This window comes from Mustela lutreola, chromosome 6 (genome assembly GCF_030435805.1).
Source record: "Mustela lutreola isolate mMusLut2 chromosome 6, mMusLut2.pri, whole genome shotgun sequence".
Lineage (NCBI taxonomy): Eukaryota > Metazoa > Chordata > Mammalia > Carnivora > Mustelidae > Mustela > Mustela lutreola.
This window is the reverse complement of record NC_081295.1, coordinates 146,386,656-146,407,842: the sequence shown is the minus strand read 5'-3', so window position 1 is coordinate 146,407,842 and position 21,187 is coordinate 146,386,656.

Genomic DNA, 21,187 nt, shown 5'->3' with positions numbered 1-21,187 from the left:
TATCTGATAAATTGTGTTTATACAAAATGTTTATACATTTTTTAAAAAGATTTATTTATTTTTTTATTTAACAGAGAGATCACAAGTAGGCAGAGAGACAGGCAGAGAGAAAGGGGAAAGCAGGATCCCCGCTGAGCAGAGAGCCCAATGTGGGGTTCGATCCCAGGACCCTGAGATCATGACCTGAGCCAAAGGCAGAGGCTTAACCCACTGAGCCTCCCAGGCGCCCCTATACATTTTGAAAGCATACCACTAGACATTAATTAAATGTTATCATTTATTAAAATTCTGATTTGTGGAGTTAAAAAACATCAAACCTCCAATAATTTTTGCTTAAACTGTTTCATTTAGGAGTATTGCTAAGGAATCATGGTGGATTCACACAATGTAGGTGTAGGGTTCTATATATATCTATATATACAGATATATAGATATATATGCACACACACATATATTTAATTGGGGTAAAAAGCACGTAATATAACTACCATCTAAGCCATTTTTAAGTGTATAGTTTGGTAATGCTACTATATTTACATTGTTGCGTGATCTCTAGAACTTTTTATCTTGCAAAACTGAAACTTTATATTCATTGAACAACTCCCCTTTTTCCCCTCCCCCTAGCCCCTGGCAACCTCTGTTCTGCTTTCTGTTTCTATTAGTATGACTACTCTAGATACCTCATATAAATGAAATCATACAGTATTTGTCCTTTTGCGGTTGACATATTTTACTCAGCATAATGTCCATAAAGCTCATCTGTGTTGTAGCATGTGATGGGATTTCCTTCCTTTTTAAAGGTGGAATAATATCCCGTTGCATGAATATACATTTTCTTTATCCATTCATCCTCAGTAGTCATTAGGATTGTTTCTGACTCTTGACTATTGTGAATAATGCTGCAATGAACATTGATGTGCAAATACCTTTTTGAGATTCTGCTTTCAGCCTTTCTGGATATATACCCAGAAATGGGATTGCTGGATCGCATGATAATCCTATATTTTGAAAAGATTTATTTATTTATTTGAGAGTGAGAGGGCATGAGCAGGGGTAAAGGGAGCAAGAGAATCTTAAGCAGACTCCCTGTGAGTGTGAAACCTGACACAGGGTTCAATCTCAAGACCCTGAGATCCTCACCTGCGCTAAAATCAAGAATTGGCCACTCAACTGACTGAGCCACCCAGGAGCCCCCAGTAATCTTATTGTTAGTTTTTGGAGGAACCTCCATACTGTTTTTCATAGTGGTTACATTTTATGCATTCTGTATTTCCACCGACAGTGCAGAAGGGTTCTTTCTATTTCCTCTACATCCTCACTAACACTTGCGATTTTGTTTTTTAGCTGGTAGCCATCATCATCAGATGTGAGGTGATGTCTTGTTGTGGTTTCCATTTGCATTTCTCTGATGACTAGTGATACTGAGCATCTTTCCATGTGCTCGCTGGCCACCTGCATCTCTTCTTAGAGAAATGTCTGTTCAAGCCCTTTGCCCATTTAAAAATGAGTCATTTGGGTTTTTTTGTTGTTGTTAAATTGCAAGATTTCTTTACATATTCTGGCTATTAACCCCATATCAGATACGTGATTTACAACTATTTTCTCCCTTTAGGTAGGCTGCCTTTTCACTCTATTGACTGTTTCCTTTGATGTGTAAAACTTTTTCAATTTGAAACAGTCCTATCCGTCCATTTTTGCTATTGCTGTCTGTGCTTCTGGAGTTGTATCTAAGAAATAGCCAAACCCAATGTCACAAAGCTTTCCCCTTTGTTTTCTTTTAGCTGTTTTTTGGTTTTAGGTATAATACTTATTAAAATCTTTAATCCATTTTGAGCTAAATTTTGTATGGTGTGAGGCAAGAGCCCAACTTCATTCTTTTGTAGTGAATATCCAGTTTTTCCAACACCACTTGTTGAAGAAACTAACCTTTCCCAATTGGGTGGTCTTGGTTTCTCTTGTTGAAAATCATTTGCCCATATCCTTGAGGTCTGGCTGTTTTCCTCTATTGATCTGTGTGTTGTCTAGCCCAGTGCCATGCTATTTTATTACTGTAGCTTTGTAATATGTTTCATAGTTAGGAAGTGTGAGGTCTCTAACTTTATTCTTTTTCAACATTGGTTTTGTAGTTCAGAGTCCCTTGATTCCATAGCAATTTTAAGTTTTTTTTTTCCCCTACTTCTGCAAAAAACTGTCACTGGGGTTTTGATAGGGATTGTATTGAATCTATACATATATAAGTGTGTGTATATACATATAAATATATATTTTATATATAAGCATTTATATTTATAATTTTATAAATCAGTAAAATTAAATATAAATATAATAGAATATATGTATATGTATATATATATTTTCATATATATATATATATGTGTGTGTGTGTGTGTGTGTATTTTTTTTGGAGTAGGTTTCACACCCAGCATGGAACCCATTGCAGAACCTGAACTCACAACCCTGAGATCAAGACCTGAGTTGAGATCAAGAACCAGATATTTAATCAACTGAGCCACCCAGGTGGCCCTACACACATATATTTTTAAACAAAGGATTACAATAACAACATGGATATTTATTGAATGCTTACTATGTGTATTAGCTTCCCCAAGTCTTCCATAACAAAATACCACAAACCAGGTGGCTTAAAATAACAGAAATATAGTTTCTCATAGTTCTGGTCTGGAAAAGTGCTGGTGGGGTTGTGCTCCCTCCTCCTAGCTCCTGATGGTTTGCTGGCAGTCCCCGGCGCTCCTTGACTGACAGTCTCAGCATTTCCTATTCTGCCTGCACCGGGCTGTCCTCCCTCTGTGTGTTTCACTCTGCTCTTTATAAGGACGCCAGTCATATTGAGGATTTAGGGCCCACCCTTCTCTAGTACGACCTTGTTTTAACTAATTCCACCTGGAAAGACCCCATTTCCAAATGGGGTGACGTTCTGAGGCACCAGGGACTAGGACTTCAGCCTATGTGTTTTGGGACACAGTTCAACTCACCACAGTATGAATCAGGCACAATGCGAGAATTCAGACATCTCTTTTACTTCTTATGATGACCTTATGAAATTAATAGTTATTACCTTCCTTATGTGGAGGATGACATTGAGCTTTTGAGGAACCCCACGACTTGCACGGGTTTTCTAGTCGGGGAGACTGTCCTCCAACCAGTTGCCTTTGCAAGTAACCAGGCACTTCGATTTAGAAGAGAGACTTTGCTTCTAGGACCCTCTCATGTGTTGGCCTTTTACTTTTTATTTTTTATTTCTTTATTTTTAAAAAGATTTTATTTATTTATTTGACAGAGAAAGAGATCACAAGTAGGCAGAGAGGCAGGCAGAGAGAGAGGAGGAAGCAGGCTCCCTGCTGAGCAGAGAGTCCGATGCGGGGCTCAATCCCAGGACCCTGGGACCATGACCTGAGCTGAAGGCAGAAGGCTTTAACCCACTGAGCCACGCAGGTGCCCGTGTGTTGGCCTTTTAGCAATGGTTTTCACTGGGCTTCTGTTGGACCCAAAGATTTTTCAGATGAGTAGCTTACCTGGACCAGAAAAGAAGTTTCCCAGAAGTGGGATCAGGACTGTCTGGTCAGATTTTTTCCCCCCAAATTTTTGGACATGAGTATAATGTTGATCTTTCTAGGTACAGAAAGTTATAGAATCTAGGACTTAAAGAAAACTCAGAGAAGATTGAAGACACACATGGTGATTTCCTAGTTACACGGATGATACATATACAACAATATATACACAATGGATAAGATCCAAAATGAACACATGGGCTATTGTCCTTCACAGAGAGGAGAGAAAATGGGTTGTCTGTTTCCATCCCTCACCTTTCCTGATCCTCCTCGTCACTAGCCTTCCAAATACTGGTCAAATTGTGGAAATGGAGGCAATCTGGTGTCATTCTCTCTCCACCTTCACCTTAAAATTGCTTTCAGAAAAAAGTAAGCCAGTGAAAGCTGAGACTGCATGTCAAACACTCCTTAGGAGCATTCCTATCTCAGCAGAATGCAAAGACAAAAGAATTGAAGTAGATCAATTCTTCTGACGCCCTTTCTCAAAGCAAGACATTAAAAAAATTTTTTTTTTAAGTTAAAATTTTTATGGAAATCCACAGCAAAATGTAGATTAAATGGGAGGAATGGGAGGCCCTTTGGCTGGAATAGGCCTGGTAATCTTTTTTTTTTTGCTTTTTTTAAAAGATTTTATTTATTTAATGGAGAGAGAAACAGAGAGAGAGGGAACATAAGCAGGGGCAGTGAGAGAGGGAAAGGAAGCAGGATTCCCGCTGAGCAGGGAGCCTGATGCAGGGCTTAGTCCCAGGACCCTGGGATCATGACCTGAGCTGAAGGCAGATGTTTAACCAACTGAGCCACCCAGGCGCCCCAATTCACATCATTTTAGGAGAATGTGTTAGTTTGGGTCAAACAATAAGTTACTTTCTTACACATCCGTGTTCACGCTGGCATATCTTTGGGAGCTGGGGTTACTAGATGCCTATATTTCTGATTTATTCTATGTATTGACAGACGGTGGTCCTTCACAGGACAAGCTGATACAAGACTGAAGTTCCTTTCTCAAAATCCCCTTTGCTTCTTCCTTCGTTGTCCCTTAATCAGTAAGCAGTCACATTTGCCCACAGGCAGACCCTGACCCAAGGAGGTTTGGGGAGACTTTAAAGAGAAAGGCATTCATCTCACCTTGAGAGAAGGCATTTTGGTTTTTCACTTACCTTGCTAGACAGGCCCAAGAATGAGGGTTTCCCTCAAGCCCAAAAGGAAACTGAGTGGACTATTTTTCTTAGAACAGTTTCTATCCTGTCCTAGCCTTTACCACCTGCTGCCTAGGGCAAGGTTTCTATTTTGGAGAAGGCACAGAGGTGTGCAGGGAACACAGTCTCACTGACTCTTCCTGGTCTCTCGATGTGTCTTCTTATACTTCAAGGTGCAGTTAAAAGCTGCAATGGTTTATTGAGTCCTTACTCTGTGCCAGCCACAGTCATAATTTGGGGGATGAAAAGATGATTGTAACGTGGTCCATGAGCTTACAACCCCAAGGAGCTGAGAGTCTAAATGTGTTGATGTTGCTGAAGAATCACAGATCACGAATTCAGAGCCAAAAGAAATCTAAAGGTATCGCTGCCCCCTTCTTAGACTGCGGGTCTTGTTCCAGTTAGTAAAGCTGAACATGACTCGCTAGACAGTAGATACATCTAGATCTATAGCTGTTAAAAATTGATGCATTAGTATTATGTGTATCTTGATAAATTATAAATTAACCTTTAAAAATTATTGTTTCCTTTTTCTCATTTTTTCTTAAATCTAATTAACATTAAATTTAATTTAAATTTAATATTTAATTTAATTTTTAAAACTTTTTCAGTGTTCCAAAATTCATTGTTTATGCACCACACCCAGTGCTCCATGCAATGCATGCCCTCCTTAATACCCACCACCAGGCTCACCTACCCCCCACCCCCATCCCCTCCAAAACCCTCAGTTTTTTCTCAGTGTCCACAGTCTCTCATGCTTCGTCTCCCCCTCTGATTTCCCCCAACTGACTTCTTCTCTCCATCTCCCCATGTCCGCCATGTTATTCCTTATACTCCACAAGTAAGTGAAACCATATGATAACTGACTCTCTCTGCTTGACCCATTTTGTTCAGCATAATCTCCTCCAGTCTTGTCCATGTTGCTATAAAAGTTGGGTATTCATCCTTCCTGATGGAGGCATAATACTCCATTGTATGTATGGACCACATCTTCTTTATCCATTCTTCTGTTGAAGGGCATCTTGGTTCTTTCCACGGTTTGGCGACTGTGGCCAGTGCTGCTATGAACATTGGGGTACAGATGGCCCTTCTTTTCACTACATCTGCATCTTTGGGGTAAGCACCCAGTAGTGCAATTGCAGGGTCATAGGGAAGCTCTATTTTTAATTTCTTAAGGAATCTCCACACTGTTTCCCAAAGTGGCTGCACCAACTTGCATTCCCACCAACAGTGTAAGAGGGTTCCCCTTTCTCCACATCCTCTCCAACACATGCTGTTTACTGTCTTGTTGATTTTGGCCATTCTAACTGGTGTAAGGTGATATCTCAATGTAGTTTTGATTTGAATCTCCCTGATGTCTAGTGATGATGAACATTTTTCTTTTTCTAATTTCTATGGGTGTGTAAATTTCCTTTTTCCTGTCTAATGAATTAGATGATAGGGGAACATTAATTTGTTTGAGTCATAGACAGCCACACACACACACACACACACACACACACACACACACAAGCTTGGGAAAGGCCTAAGGAAATAGCACCGGTCCAGCTAGAAAGGCCGTTCCTGGGACACCTGGGGAGATTTAAATGTGGCTGTACGTTATGCTGGAGTATTGGTTTTGTGTTCACTTCCCTGGTCTGATAATTACCGTACAGTTTTGTGACAGGTTGTCCTCATTCTCAGGAGGGCTGAAATTTTTGTGGGCGAAGTGTTATGATGTCTGCAAGAAACTCCTAAATGACTCAGCTGTAAGTAAAGAGATAACAGTTTAAAATAAATAACAGCTAAAATTACTTAATTGGAGAGAAAGGGAGATAAAGCAAATATGCAATTGGTAACAGTTGGTGTATCTGAGTGAGAATGATGTGGGTTTTTTTTTTTTTTTTTAAGAATTTTATTTATTTAGGGATGCCTAGGTGGCTCAGTTGGTTGGGCTGCTGCCTTCAGCTCGGGTCATGATGCTGGGGTCCTGGGGTTGAGTCCCGCATCGGGCTCCTTGCTTGGCGGGGAGCCTGCTTCCTCCTCTCTCTCTGCCTGCCTCTCTGCCTGCGTGTATACTCTCTCTTTCTCTGACAAATAAATAAAATCTTAAAAAAAAAAAAAGAATTTTATTTATTTATTTGAGAGAGAGAGAGAAAGAGAGAGAGGGCACACAAGCGAGAGGCAGAAGGAGAAGCAGGCTCCTCGATGAGCAGTGAGCCCGATGTGGGGCTTGATCCCAGGACCCTGAGATTATGACCTGAGCCGAAGGCAGAGGCTTAGCCCACTGAGGCACCCAGACACCCTTATGTGGGTGTTTATTGTACCGTTTTTGGAGCTTTTCTGTAGGTTCAGAGGTTTTTAAAATTAAAAATCAGGAGTGGGTAGAATAAAAAGCACAGGTCTCTGGCATGGTGGTATGTCTTACCAATGGAACTTTCTCCAAGTCCTTGCCACCGCTTGGACTTTTCATTATTGTGCATATTGTGTTTAACCTCTAGCAAAAAACAAAAACAAAAACCAAAATGAAACAAAAGAAAATAAAAAAACCTCATAGATTCAGGATCCATTGCCTTTCCTTCTTCATTCTGACACGTTCCGCTGGTTCTGATCATTATGACGACCAGAGTCTATGTCACCATTGGAACCCTAGGGGCACCAGTTAGCTGTCGTTTTATTCTGAATCATTATCCTTGTTCTTTCGAAGCCCCCTGATTTATAGGATGCTTCTTTTTTTAAACCTTTTAACTAAATATATATAGCACTATGAAAGGAGAGAGTCTAAATTGTTAGATGCCATCAACCCCAAGATGCGTGGTGATATCAGAGGTGTGGAAATTTGCTAAAAGTTGCACCTGAGAGTCCATGAGTCTTTGCAGATCACCAGGATTACAAGGAGGAGCAAAGGCAAAGCATGGGTGAGGAGAGGCAGGTCAGTGAGTGCTACCCTAGTGGGCCTCCTGGGCAGCCGTGCCTGGGAGTACCCATCTCTGAAACGTAAAGAAACAGAACGGGCTCCTAGTAAGAGCCAGCACTTACGCATCTTCATCTGGCCACTCCTCTTCCTGACTTCTCCTCCTGCAGGTGTCCTGCAAGTCAGGCCCTTTGCACACACAATCTCATTTTCGCTTCACGACAACCTTGTCAGGAATTGGTGATTATACCCTCTCTGCAGACAGAGAAAGCTGAGGGCTAGAGACATTGCAGGCCTTGCCCTGGGCCACACAGGAAGGAGGGGGCGGAGCTGTGCCTCACAAGTGAGCAGACCGCTGTCAAAATCCACACTCTAACTGCTGTTCTGCACACTCTGCTCCAAGAGCTAAAAAAAAAAAAAAAAGAAAAAAAAAGGCACGAGATAAAGGGCTGTGGTTATATAAAAATTTAAAAATAAGAGCACACAGAGAATGACATCTGGAAATCTGGGTCTTCTCGTTCGTGAGGTCTTCCCAAATCATCCTTATCAAAAGGCCCCCCCTTCTTGCTCCCACAAGCCCATCCCCCCTTCCTCTGCTTATTTTTTCTCTATAGCATCCCCCACCATCACCAGCCCCCCATGTCTCTTTATTTGTATAGTGCCCGCCCTCCCACTAGAATATACACATCCGAAGGACACGGTCCTTCATTCGTTGCCGTGTCTCCAGCACCTGTGACAGGGTGTCCCCCATGGCAGGTACTCAGTGTTTGCGGAATGGGGTCTAGTCCCGTGTTTGTCACTTGGGAAGCCAGCAGTCTGATCCCAAAGCTCTTGGTCTGCACGTTCCTCTAAACCCCAAAGGGCCCTCCTGCTCCCTGACCTGTGGCAGCCCTTCTGGGCTGCTTTCCTGTAGCCCTTTGCCGTGGGACACGGTGCTTCTTTGCTTGGCATCTCGGCCCCTTCCTCCATCACTACCTGGTCCAGACTAAGGTTAGCATTCCTCTTTGGTTTCCAACAGCCGTTCTTTTCGCTCCTCTCCTATTCGTCATTTATAGACTCATTAGATCAGTTCCTTGGCTGGAGATGGGCAGAACAAAGGAGGAGAGAGAAGGACACGAGGCCTTCTGGGCTCAGGTGACACACTGCCCTCCGCTGAGTGCCTCCCTGGTTTGGGTCTCCGACTGGGACCTCAGGGCCAACCAGAACCCATCCTCGATTCTCTAGAGCGCTTCTCCCAAGGTAAGCACCCCTCATTCTCAGAAGATGCCCTGAGAATTCTCAAAGCACATGGGGCCCCCTGACCTCTGCCACCCAACTGAAGTGTTCCTCCCAACGCAGCTTGCCCTGCCTCTTGTTGCTGTCTAAGTCCCACTCCCATGTGAGGCCGGCGCCTCTGCTCTCCAGAGACTCTCCCCTGCCCGTCCACTCAGGCTTTGCTCTGTCAGTTGTCTGCTTTTTGCCCTGTCTCCAGTGTTTGCCTTTCTAGCATGTCATTTCTTAAACTTTGTTTATTTTTTTTTTTTAAAGATTTTATTTATTTATTCGACAGAGAGAAATCACAAGTAGATAGAGAAGCAGGCAGAGAGAGAGAGGGGGAAGCAGGCTCCCTGCTGAGCAGAGAGCCCGATGCGGGACTCGATCCCAGGACCCTGAGATCATGACCCGAGCCGAAGGCAGCGGCTTAACCCACTGAGCCACCCAGGCGCCCCTCTAGCATGTCATTTCTATCAGAATTTAAACCAACTTGAGCTTCTTCCATTTGGAAGGAAAAAAAAAAAAAAAACCCAAGAATAAAGCATCAGCATCACGTTCCCGTCAAACTTCAAAATTTATATACATACATACATGTGTGTAAATATATATAATATATAAAAATATGAAATATATTGTGTATTATATAAAATTGTATCTAAACACATATTATGTACATTTGTATGTGTGTATGATTGTCCACAACTGCACAGGTGTGATTGTATCATTGTTCGGTGCCTGAACATTCCATTTTGCAAAAGGGAATGCTATTTTTGTTACTAATGAATGAAGGTGTTAAATTTTCTTTCTTATGTCATGTGTTTTGGTCTATAATTTCTGAGATGGGGTTCTGACGTTTATCCTCCGGGGAAGGAAAGAGCGAGCTATCCTTTTGCCTTTTTTTTTTTTTTTAAGATTTTTTTTTAAATTTTTTATTTATTTGACAGACAGAGATCACAAGTAGGCAGAGAGGTGGGGGGGGGCAGGGGGGGGGAAGCAGGCTCCCCGCTGAGCAGAGAGCCCGATGCAGGGCTTGATTCCAGGACCCTGGGATCATGACCTGAGCCGAAGGCTCTAGAGGCTTAACCCACTGAGCCACCCAGTCGCCCCTCCTTTTGCCTTTTTAACAAGACAGCAGGTTTGGCTGAATAACCCAACTTCACTGGTTCCCTGTCCTGACCTCCCTGCGGTCCACTCACCACAGTGCTGACAGAAGGACTTCGCCAAAGGACCACTCTGATCACCTTTCCTAAAACTTTTCAATGAATCGTCATTATCTTCAGGGTAAAGCCCGAACACCTTGTTGTCACTTACAAGACGTGTCTTCATTGTTCTCCCCCACCTCCCACCTCTTGGGGCAGACTGTGTTGTTCTCCACGGTTGATGGCCCCTTCCTGGGGGAAAGATTATACTTCCCCCGCCCCATGGTGGCAAGCTCAGTCACATGACATGCTGTGGCCCGTGAAATGTGAGCAGCCGTGGCAAATCCAGGCAGACGTTTATTAGCCAGGGCATGGTCCATTTTCCATCCCTCTTGAGACCAATAATGTTCTGGACAGAGGTTGATTCTACCATCTACAAGTTCGTGGAGTGAATACAAAATAAACAGAGCTCCCTCTGGATCTCAATGGCCAGGTCACTCTAGGAAGAAATCGACACCTGTTATAAGCCACTGAGATCTGGGGGTCATTTGTCACCACAGAGTAACTTCCGTCCTCATGGATGCATGTTCGCAACCTTATCTCTTGTGATTCCTTCTTTGCATCTTGAACTGGAACCCAGTCATGTCTCCAGTGTTTTTAAGTCCACCCACGGTAAGAAATACATTTTACGTCATAACCTGGTACTTACTTCATGGATATATATAGATCCACACGTAAAATGAACTAAATGCTCTGCAGAAAGATCCTTATTGTGTGCAATTCACTCTGATCTATTCCTTTCTATTCAATTTCAGTAAAAATGCTGGTCAGGACCCATTAAGTTGATTTCATGATTCATTGATGAGTCACAGTCCTGTTTGGAGAACATTGCTTGACCCTGTTGAAAAGCTGCACTTCCTCTTACACACTCCCAAATGTTCTCTAGGGCTCTGCGAGAAAGGCATCTATTCTAGGAAAAAAATCTTCCTACTGTGGAGTGGCCTAAGTGGTCCCACAGTAACCAGTGGTTCACTGTTTCATACTCAGCTCTTTTTGTTTCAATTGTGGTAAAAAACAAAACAAAACAAAACAAAACACAAAACACAATATTTATCATATTAACCATTTCTTTTTCTTCTTCTCCTTCTTCTTCTTCAACTAGGCTCCAACTAGGAGCCCAACACGGAATCCAACCTGTAGCTTGAACTCACAACCCTAGTTCAAGAGTCAGATGCTTAACCTACTGAGCCACCTGAGCACCCCTATCATCTTAACCAATGTGCCAATTGAGTAATAACTCCCTCATGTGAGCGAGGGGGAGGGGCAGAGGGAGAGGATGAAGCAGACTCCCTGCTGAGCAGGGAGCCTGATGTGGGGCTCAATCTCGCAACCTGAGTGAAGGCAGATGCTTAACCTACTGAGGCACCCAGGTGCCCCAAGAGCCTGCTTTCAATTCTTTTGGATCATATCTGGCAGTGGGATTGCTGGGTCATATGGCCATTCTTCATTTAATTTTTTGAGGACTCTCTATACTGTTTTCTATAGCAGTTGCACCATTTTACTTTCCCCAAAACAGTGTGCAAATGTTGCAATTTCTTCATATCCTCTCTAAAACCGTTATTTCTGGTTTTTTTGATAGCAGCGCCCTTTCTTAAAAAAAAGAAGAAGAAGAAGAAGAAGAAGAATAAGATTTATTTATTTATTTGAGAAAGAGAGAGTAAGAGAGCAAGCAAGAGGAGGGACAGGAGGAAAGGGAGATGGGGAGGGAGAATCTCTAGCAGACTCCCTGCTGAGTGCAGAGCCCATTGTGGGGACTTGATCCTGTGCCCCTGAGATCATGACCTGAGCCAAAATCAAGAGTCACCCAGGTGCCCCGACCTTAAAAAAAAAAAAAAAATTATTTATTTGAGAAAGAGCGAGAGAGAGAGAGAGAGAGAATAGTAGTCATTCTAATGATCTGTATGGTCCTCGAGGACAGGAATAATTATTATCCTTTGTGGCACCTCTGGTCTTTTTTTTTTTTTTTAATTTTTTAAATTAACATATAATATATTATTAGCCCCAGGGGTACAGGTCTGTGAATTGCCAGATCTACACACTTCACAGCACTCACCATAGCACATACCTTCCTCAATGTCCATAACCCCACCACCCTCTCCCTACCCCCTCTTCTCCCCCTCTCCCGGGTAACCCTCAGTTTGTTTTGTGAGATTAAGAGTCTCTTATGGTTTGTCTCCCTCCTGATCCTATCTTGTTTCATTTATTCTTTTCCTACCCCTCAAACCCCCCACGTTGCCTCTCAACTTCCTCATAGCAGGGAGATCATATGATTATTGTCTTTCTCTGATTGACTTATTTGCTAAGCATAATACCCTCTAGTTCCATCCACGTCATTACAAATGGCAAGATTTCATTTCTTTTAATGGCTGCATAGTATTCCATTGTGTATATATACCACATCTTCTTGATCCATTCATCTGTTGATGGACATCTAGGTTCTTTCCATAGTTTGGCTATTGTGGACATGGCTGCTTTAAACATTCTGGTGCATGGGCCCCTTCGCATCACTACGTTTGTATCTTTAGGGTAAATACCCAGTAGGCACCTCCAGTCTTAATATGATGTTTGTCATATAGTATGTTCACAGTAACGTGTGTATCATGAAATAAGGTGTTCCCCTGTAGTAGTTTTAAAATGTGTCTGCAAATTCTTTGTCACTCTTTCCCAAAAGATAGTACTGATTACTCTCCTCTTCGATGTTGTTAGGACATACAACTCCCTAGTTATGCTATGTGATCTCTGAGGCTGAGTCATTAAAAGTTTATAGCCTCTGTGTGGCTTTCTCTTGGATCACTTGCTCTAGGGGAAGCCAGCTGCCATGTTGTGAGGACCTCACACAGGCCCATGAAGTAGCCCATGTGTACAGCAACAGAGTCCCCCACCCCCAGCAGCTGGGGTCAGCCATCCTGGATGTGGTTCCTCAGTCCTCCCACCCCAATCAAGCCTTCGGATGACTGCAGCTCTAGCCAATGTCTGTCTGCAGCCCCATGGACAACCCCAAGCCAGAACTGCCCAGCTGTCCAATTTCTGACCCAGAGAAACTCTGAGAACTAACAAATATCTAGTGTTGGTTGAAGCTGTTCAGTTTTGGGATAACTCAAGACCCAGCAATGGATAAATGTTATAGATAAGTTGATGTTTGTAGAAATGAAGTAAGCTGCTCGGGACCACACAACTAGTAAGTGCAAGTACTGAATCTCAAATGCACGGAATCTCTAAATTTCTAGATTCCATGACTTTTAATAGCATACCATAGTTGGCCCCAGATGAGGTTGTGATGGCCCCTCCCTGTAAGTGTCCCCTTGGAATGGTGCCATGCATCAGCCCCATGGTATCATTATTCTGAGGTTCACCTTTTGGGGTGACTTAGGTCCCTTCCTCATTATGAACCTCCCAAGACTAATTTAGAAAAAAAGAGTAATTGGAAATTTTATTCAATTCAAAAAACAAGAACCAAGCAGCTTCTGCCTTTTCTCCTTGGCCCTTCTCTTATCTTCTGGGTTCTCTCGAGTCATTTTTACCCGGGTCAGTCATCTGACGACCAACCTCTCTTGCTCCAGGCTGGAACATGCCCACGGTTCTGTAGAATAATTAAGCTTCATTTCAGGTTGAGCTCATTTCATGACAGCTTTGCACACTTGAGACCACCATCCGTTTGGGATCCGAGTGCTCGGGCTGCTCGGCTCTGTTTTGGAAGCCATCCCCGGCAAGCCCTCCTCTTGTCTTCATGTCCCGGCATCTGGGTCTCTCTGGCCCCTTCTGTCCCCACTGTGGTTGGGTCATGGCTTCTATGTCCTTTCCTTCTCTCTTCACATTCTTTCCTCCTCGTTCCTGTGCTTTACTCACTGGCCCCTGTTTTAGGCTGCCTTCTGTTCTTGGGAAGTCAGCCTCTCCTCATCTCAGCTTGCTTTACTAAGGAACGGCTGCATGAGTACCTCCCTAGCAAGGCAGTTCTGCAAGCCGAATGGCCTGACAGGTAAAGCCCCCAGCGTGGTGTCCGGCCTAGGGTCTTCATTCATAAATGAGAGCTTTTATCTAGCATTTCTCTTTCCATTATCAGCTCTGTTCCCTATTTCTCTCTCAGCCCATTACGGAGATGATACTCTATTTGTCGTGTGGTCGAAGATTGCTTCTTCCTTCTGTGTTTTTCCCTTTGTCACTGGAGCCCCCACTGCATTCCAGACCTGCCGTTCGGGAGTCAGCTCGCTCTTCTGCTCCTCTCCGGGGCCACGTGGCCCCAAACTACCCCCTCCCACCTTCTGGGTTTTGTCTGTCCTCATTTAGCTTTTTACTGCCCTCCCCAAAGCTTGCGAAGCCCTCTGCCATCTGCCCTCAGCTGGCCCAGCTGTTTTTAGGTCACCTAATCCTTTTATATTATTCCCTTCCCAGGTAACCGACAAATGGCTCTATTTTCCAAGTAACTCCCACAGATGCTTCCTCTGTCTCTAAAAAAATACTTGACACTGACGTTTCAATATAACTCTGGCTCCTGCAGATTCCTCCTCTAGATCGCTCACCCTGCTCCCCTCTGGGGGCTGGGGCAGGGGTGGATATCCCTCACCAGCTCATGGACGGACGCACTCTCCCGAAGACACAGGGACTGCAATCCTGTGCAATGATAGAATTTTCAAAGTTCTAATCTACCTAAGTTTAGGATTATAGAGGTGAAAAGCCCTTAGAAGTCCCCAGGGGCAGCCTGAAGGACCCATTTTGAATTTTATCCCTAGTTTTGCAAATTCTCTGGGGAAATTCCTTTCTCTCCAGTGGATTGGAGGAGCTCAGCCACACCTTTCTAACATTTCCGACTGCTTCAGGAATATATGTATGTCTGTATCTTCTCATCTTCAGTTTACTAGCCACAGAATTAGAAGGTAAGGATGACATTCCAGAGCACAAAATATTTAGCCGCTCTCCCATTGCTCACCTTCCCTGCCCTGTAGTCAAGAGTCTTTCAGGCAAACACAGGAGTCCCAGAAGGAAATAGGGAAATGGAAGGAGCTGACTTTCTCTTTTGCTTTCTTGGCAGGAGTTTGCTGCGCTGAGGGCTCCCAAGAACCCAACGGCCATATGTTGTATTGGCGTTTTGAGGCGACCAGAGTGGACTAGTGGGGATAGGAACCTGGGTGGGGACACAAGGTTGTCACCATCATGGAAAGGCAGTTCAGTGGGGCCAGACCTTGTTCATTACAGGCGTCTGCCCTGAATGAGCTGTGTGATGTTGGCCGAGCCTCTGAACTGGACCGCGTCTTAGACTAGTCCTCCGAGAGGAGGATAATGAAACTCCCTTTACTGGTCTGTTGGGTTGGAATGATGTCGCACACAAGGAGCTCCTGGGGCCTCGCGTGAGGCAGGGATGGGGGTGGTCCCCGAGGTAGGGGGACTGTGGTGGGCGTGAGGGTAGGTCCACTCTAACTTCTCCTACGGAGTTGACTGGGCTTTTCTGGTCATGGATGAACTGTGTTTGTCTGATCACTCTTGAACTGAGATAAGCAGCAAATTTGGGGCAAGGTTATAAGATTCTGCCGGGCAAAGCCGAACAAAGCCCACTTCACTGCCCTTTTTTTTTTTTTTTTTAACAGCCTGTGACTTTTAATGGCTCTTGCAGTTGACAGTCCTTCTCCCTGAAGCCAAAGTGAACTTGTTATCCTGCAGTTTATTTTGCATTTAAATAGCACTTTGCATTTCCAAGGCACTCAAAGGTCATTAATTCATCCTCCCTCTGCTGGGTCCTACTCTTTTCCTCTCTTTATTTATTTACTTTTTTTTTTTTTTTTGGTCAAGTGGGGACTGGCTAAAACTTGGAGATTTGCCCAAGGTCACACAGACCTGTTCTGGGAGGTGTGAGCCTGGTCTTTTTCACATCCTGGTTCTGTGCTAAATTCACTGTAACGTGTTACTTCTCCCTGTTGCGGGGTTGGGGGGGCAGTGGGCATCAGGCGAGATCAAAGGACTTTTGGGTCTTTGGGAAAGGATTCCCAAAGTAAGTGTCTGCTAGAACTTCTTTTCCTTCATTTTGGGAAGTTTGGGGGTAACTGTTCATGTATTGGCCCTTAGACCTTGGGATTTCCAGTCGCTATATTGAATACGAGGGGAGTTAGCCCAGTTAGTTCAGATCCTCTGCCTCATGGCTTTGAGTCAGAGACTGACCCCGGCACTTGGGCAAGACAGTCAGGTCCCATTTTCCCTTGCTCACACACAGGGAATCCATTTTATAAGAAACTCACTCTGTCCCTTGGAAACCAGAAATCATCCCCCCCCCCCATTGCTTCCCAAATCTCTGCTGCTTCTGTCACCCATTCTCCCTCTCCTTTCTTCAGGTCTGTGGCCCTGCTTTCTCCCACTTCTCAGAACCCTGCAGAGATCTGCATATAGACTCCCCACCCTTTTCCCCTGCCCTGCCCCTCCCCCCAGGTATTCATCTCTACTTCAGACAAAATTTAATGTTCCTGTCACAATCAAGTAATTTGACAGGAGTAGTTCGGAGACTGGCGTGTAGTTTCGTCCATATAGCACCGCGACCAGAAACATTCGAAGTGTCTCTTTGCATGTTCCGCCATTCAGTTTTCTTGAGTTAAGTTTTTCCTTCTGTACCATTTGCTTCTCGTGCCCATTCTTGTTTTTATCTCTCCCACCCAAAAAAAGCATAGTTTGGAGACTTACTACTTCCATTTTAATAGCAAGTCTTTAGTGAGTACTACATCTTGGTTCCTATGACAATCTGCTGCTGGCGGGGAGGGAGCCAGAAGGAATCTAAGCCAGTCTTAACCCACTGAGCCACCCAGGCGCCCCAAATCTAAGCCAGTCTTATCCTCCAGGCCAGTCTATCAGCATAAATACCTAAAATGCCTCAATGAGAGGTTCCCGCCACTCCTTAAATCTAGAATTGTGTCTTAACCTTACCTTTGTCCGCATAGTGCCTCATACGGTGCCATGTTTATTTTTCTACTGATGTTTCCATCTTCTGGAGAGTCTCCAGGTACAGTTAGGAGAGTTGAACATCACCCAGAACATCAAGGTCTTTGAATTGTTGTTTTGGTATCTTTATTTTTTCTTTCTGTGGAGCTGTTTCCTTTAAGCCCCTCAAGAGCAAACACCAAGGACAAAGGTGGGCGGTTTTGGGCGGGGTTGGGGGCGGGATGACAGGTGAATGGTTGGGTAGCAAGATAAGCCAGATAGATAAATGCAATTCTTGGCTTTTTGCAAAAGCACGGAGACCCAGTCATATCTTCCCTGAAAAGGGGATTAAATATGAGGTTACTTCCTCTAAAATAGCCAGCATTTCTATGAGATTTGAGAAGAGTTGAGAATGTGAAAAATTTGGCTTACAAATTTGTAAGTCCCCAGAGCTATGTTTAAAGATAACTTTCACGTAGGCAAAATGAACTCAAGAACACAGGGAGGCATTCAAATGAACAATTCATAAACTGATAAACATTTGTCAAGCAGCTACTAGGGGGCCAGCATGGGGCAATGAGATGACTAAAACAGACTTCCTGTCCTTCAATTCTCAACTAAGGGATTAGAGAATGAGATGAAAAATCACAGTAGAAATATGGGGTAAACACAGAGTAACTCTCCAGAAAGGGAGAACTAGGTAGTTGGAGTTCCTAGGGGATGATAATTCTGAGCTAGGTCATGAGGGATAAAGAGGAGGTCATGAGTCTGGCAAAGTAGGACATTTATAGACACAGAATTTCGTGTGGTGTTTAGGAGATCCTAGGAGTGGGCTGTGCAATGGGAAGGGGTTGCTGAGAGCAGAGCCACACTAAGAATTTTGGGCTTGGTTCCTTTAGTGAAGGAGAATTAATGAAGCATTTAAAGGGCTACAATCACAATGACTTTGCTTTAGTTAATAAAGCACCTTTATAGGACATTAGCAACAGAACTCACAGGTTTTGTCTAGTCGTTCCTTGTTCTGCTTTGTGTGATGAAGGTTCTGTTGTTACCAGCACATTTGAGTTGCTCTGTATCCACGCATGCCTCTAATACCTTCATTATTCATGGACTGATTAAGGGCTTTGAGAGTTGCCTCAACTTTGCTGGGGTGTTTGGCTAATTCTTAGAATCCTATAAAGGTAAAGTAAATTACAGAATTTAATAGGCATTTAAGCAGTATGCTAGATAATAAAGGAGGGAGAGAAGGGAACTCTTATTTATTGTACTACTAATAAGTACATTTGGCGGCAGCTCGAGTACGCCGTACAACCAAGAGGGTGGCTCATTCATTCTATTGGATCTCTGAGATTAGAAATGGTACCACTGCATTCTCAGCATGTGCATAAGAGGGTGGGTGCTGCTGAGAAGATAATTTCTTTAAAAAAAAATTTCATCCAAGTTTATTACAGATCTTATAACCTACAGAGTTAAACATTACCTGGCTGTATTGTAAAGGCATGGAATCAGAAGATTAGCGTTACAAAGCTGCCAGTTGAAGAATCCGTATATAACAGGCTAACGATCAAGAAGCTGGTTCTAAACCATAGATAGAATGCTGGATTGCACAGGAAAATGGACTGATTGCTTGGGTAAATTCCTAGGTTTTTCTTTATAACAGGCTAACGATCAAGAAGCTGGTTCTAAACCATAGATAGAATGCTGGATTGCACAGGAAAATGGACTGATTGCTTGGGTAAATTCCTAGGTTTTTCTTTGGTCAGATGCCAGGTAATGGTACCTTTAAATAAAAATTAAAATAAAACCTGGGAAACGCTATTCCAATTTTGAAGGGACTCAAAATCCCTCTCCTTTTCTTTGTCAAATAATAATAATAAGGCAAGCTGCTCTGAAATTAGGGGAATAGAGACCCAAATAAAATCAAATCACATTGGTATGTGCTAAATGCAATGACACGGAGTATAGAGGTTATTAGGAAAGCGTCTAGTAGGGGTTTCTAGCCTACACCAGGGAGGGTTTCGTGAAGGCATTAGTGACAGATACTATTTGAGCAATGAGTGGTTGCTGCAGTTTCTAGGCCAGGTATGAGGAAGTCAGTAGGATGAGGCAAAAAGAAAGAGAACCCCTCCCCTTTTGAAAAGATGTATTTACTGTAGAGAGGGAGAGAGAGAGAGAGAGAGAGAGAGAGTATGGTTTGCTCGTGAGCATGTGCAGGGGGATGGAGCAGAAGGAGAGGGAAAGAGAATCTTAAGCCGACTCCAAGCTGAGTGTGGAGCCCGACACAGGGCTTGATCTCACAACCCTGAGATCAGGTCCTGAGCCAAAATCAAGAGTAGGACGCTCAAAAGACTGTGCTACCCATGTGCCCCAAGAGAAACCTTTTTAAAGGTAACTGTCCTGTATTTATGATCTGGGGCGAATTACCTCATCACTCAGAGCTCTGATCAGCTTATCAGTAAAATGGGTATGAGAATCCCTAGCTCATTGGAGGGTTGTGAGGATGAACTATTTATTGAGGTGGCATTGCTGGGGGTCATGCGTGTGGGCTCTGGAGTCAGGTGATGTACTGGGTGTAAGGTTTAACAGGCGAGATACACACTACACTAGGGGAGATAGACGCAAGGCAAGGTTTATTAAAGGCACCCTCGGGAGAGGTTCCGGGACTCAGGAGAGGAGTTGGGGAAGTCGTGCCCGGGAAGGGGTCAAGTGGGTCTTTTATTTGGGTTAAGACAGGGCATAGGTTCACAGCCATATAAGATAAGGTATTTGGTGACTGGAGGGTAGGGGGAGTCTTGATGTTCTTGTTTCCTGCATAGATATCGGTTTACTTATGGTGTCGTGTCCTCGGCATACGTCCTTCTGGCGGGAGAGTCATGCATAAAGGAAGAGGGCGGCCTGGAAGATGACGGCCCGGCGGCCATTTTTATTGTTCCTCCTGCATTCCCAGGGCCGCCGACCCAACACTTGGTTAAATAGCATCCCTCCAAAATTCATGTCTACTTGGAACCTCAGAATGTGACATTTTTTGGAAATAGGATCTTTGCCGATGTGATTAGTTAAGTTAAAATGGGGCCACACTCAATGATGATAAGGATGATGATGATGATAATAACAACAACAACTGGAAAATAGTGTTAACCAGGATGTGGAGAAACTGGGACCTTGGTGTGTACTGCTGATGGGGATGTAAAAGGGGGTAGCTTCTATGGAAAACAGTGTGGCGGTTCTTTAAGAAGTTAAACGTAGACTCACCGTATGACCCAGCAATTCTGCTTTTAGGTATATGCCCCAAAGAATCGAAGAGACCCAGATTGATACTTGTACCACGATATTTGTTACAGAATTATTCGCAATAGCTGAAAGGTGGAAACCAGGCACGGGTGCATCAGCAGATGAATGGATAAACAAAATGCTTATGGCTAGACCATGCAATACCATTCTGCTATCAAAACCCTGCTGTTCTGATTCATGCTACTACATGCATAAACCTTGGAAACATTATACTGCACGAAATAAACCAGATACAAGGGGGAGAGTATTGGGTGATTCCGGTTATATGAGGCACCTAGCAAAGGCAAACACATAGAGTTAGTAGAATAGAAGCTATCAGGGGCTGGGGCAGAGGAGCAAGAGGAGTTGTTGCTTAATGCGTAAGGTTTCTGTTTGGGACGACTTAAGGGCTTTGGAAATCACAGCGATGATTGCACAACACTGTGGGTGTCATTAAGGCCATTGGATTGTGTACTTAAGAATGGTCAAAATGGGAAGTTTCCTTAAATGTATTTCCCCACAATAAAAAAAAAAATGAGGCTATCCTGGATTAGGGTGAGCCCTTAATCCAATCACTGTTAAACTTAGACAGAGACAGAAATACACACAGGGAGGAGAAAGCCATGCGAAGTCTAAGACCAGATTAGAAGGATTGCCAGCAGCCACTGGAAGCCTGCAGAGGCATGGGACAAATTGTCCTCAGGCTTCTGCAAGGAACCAACTCTGCCAACCTCTTTTTTTTTTTAAGGATTTTATTTATTTATCTGACAGAGAGAGATCACAAGTAGGCAGAGAGGCAGACAGAGAGAGAGGAGGAAGCAGGTTCCCTGCTGAGCTGAGAGCCCGATGCGGGGCTCGATCCCAGGACCCTGAGATCATGACCTGAGCCGAAGGCAGAGGCTTTAACCC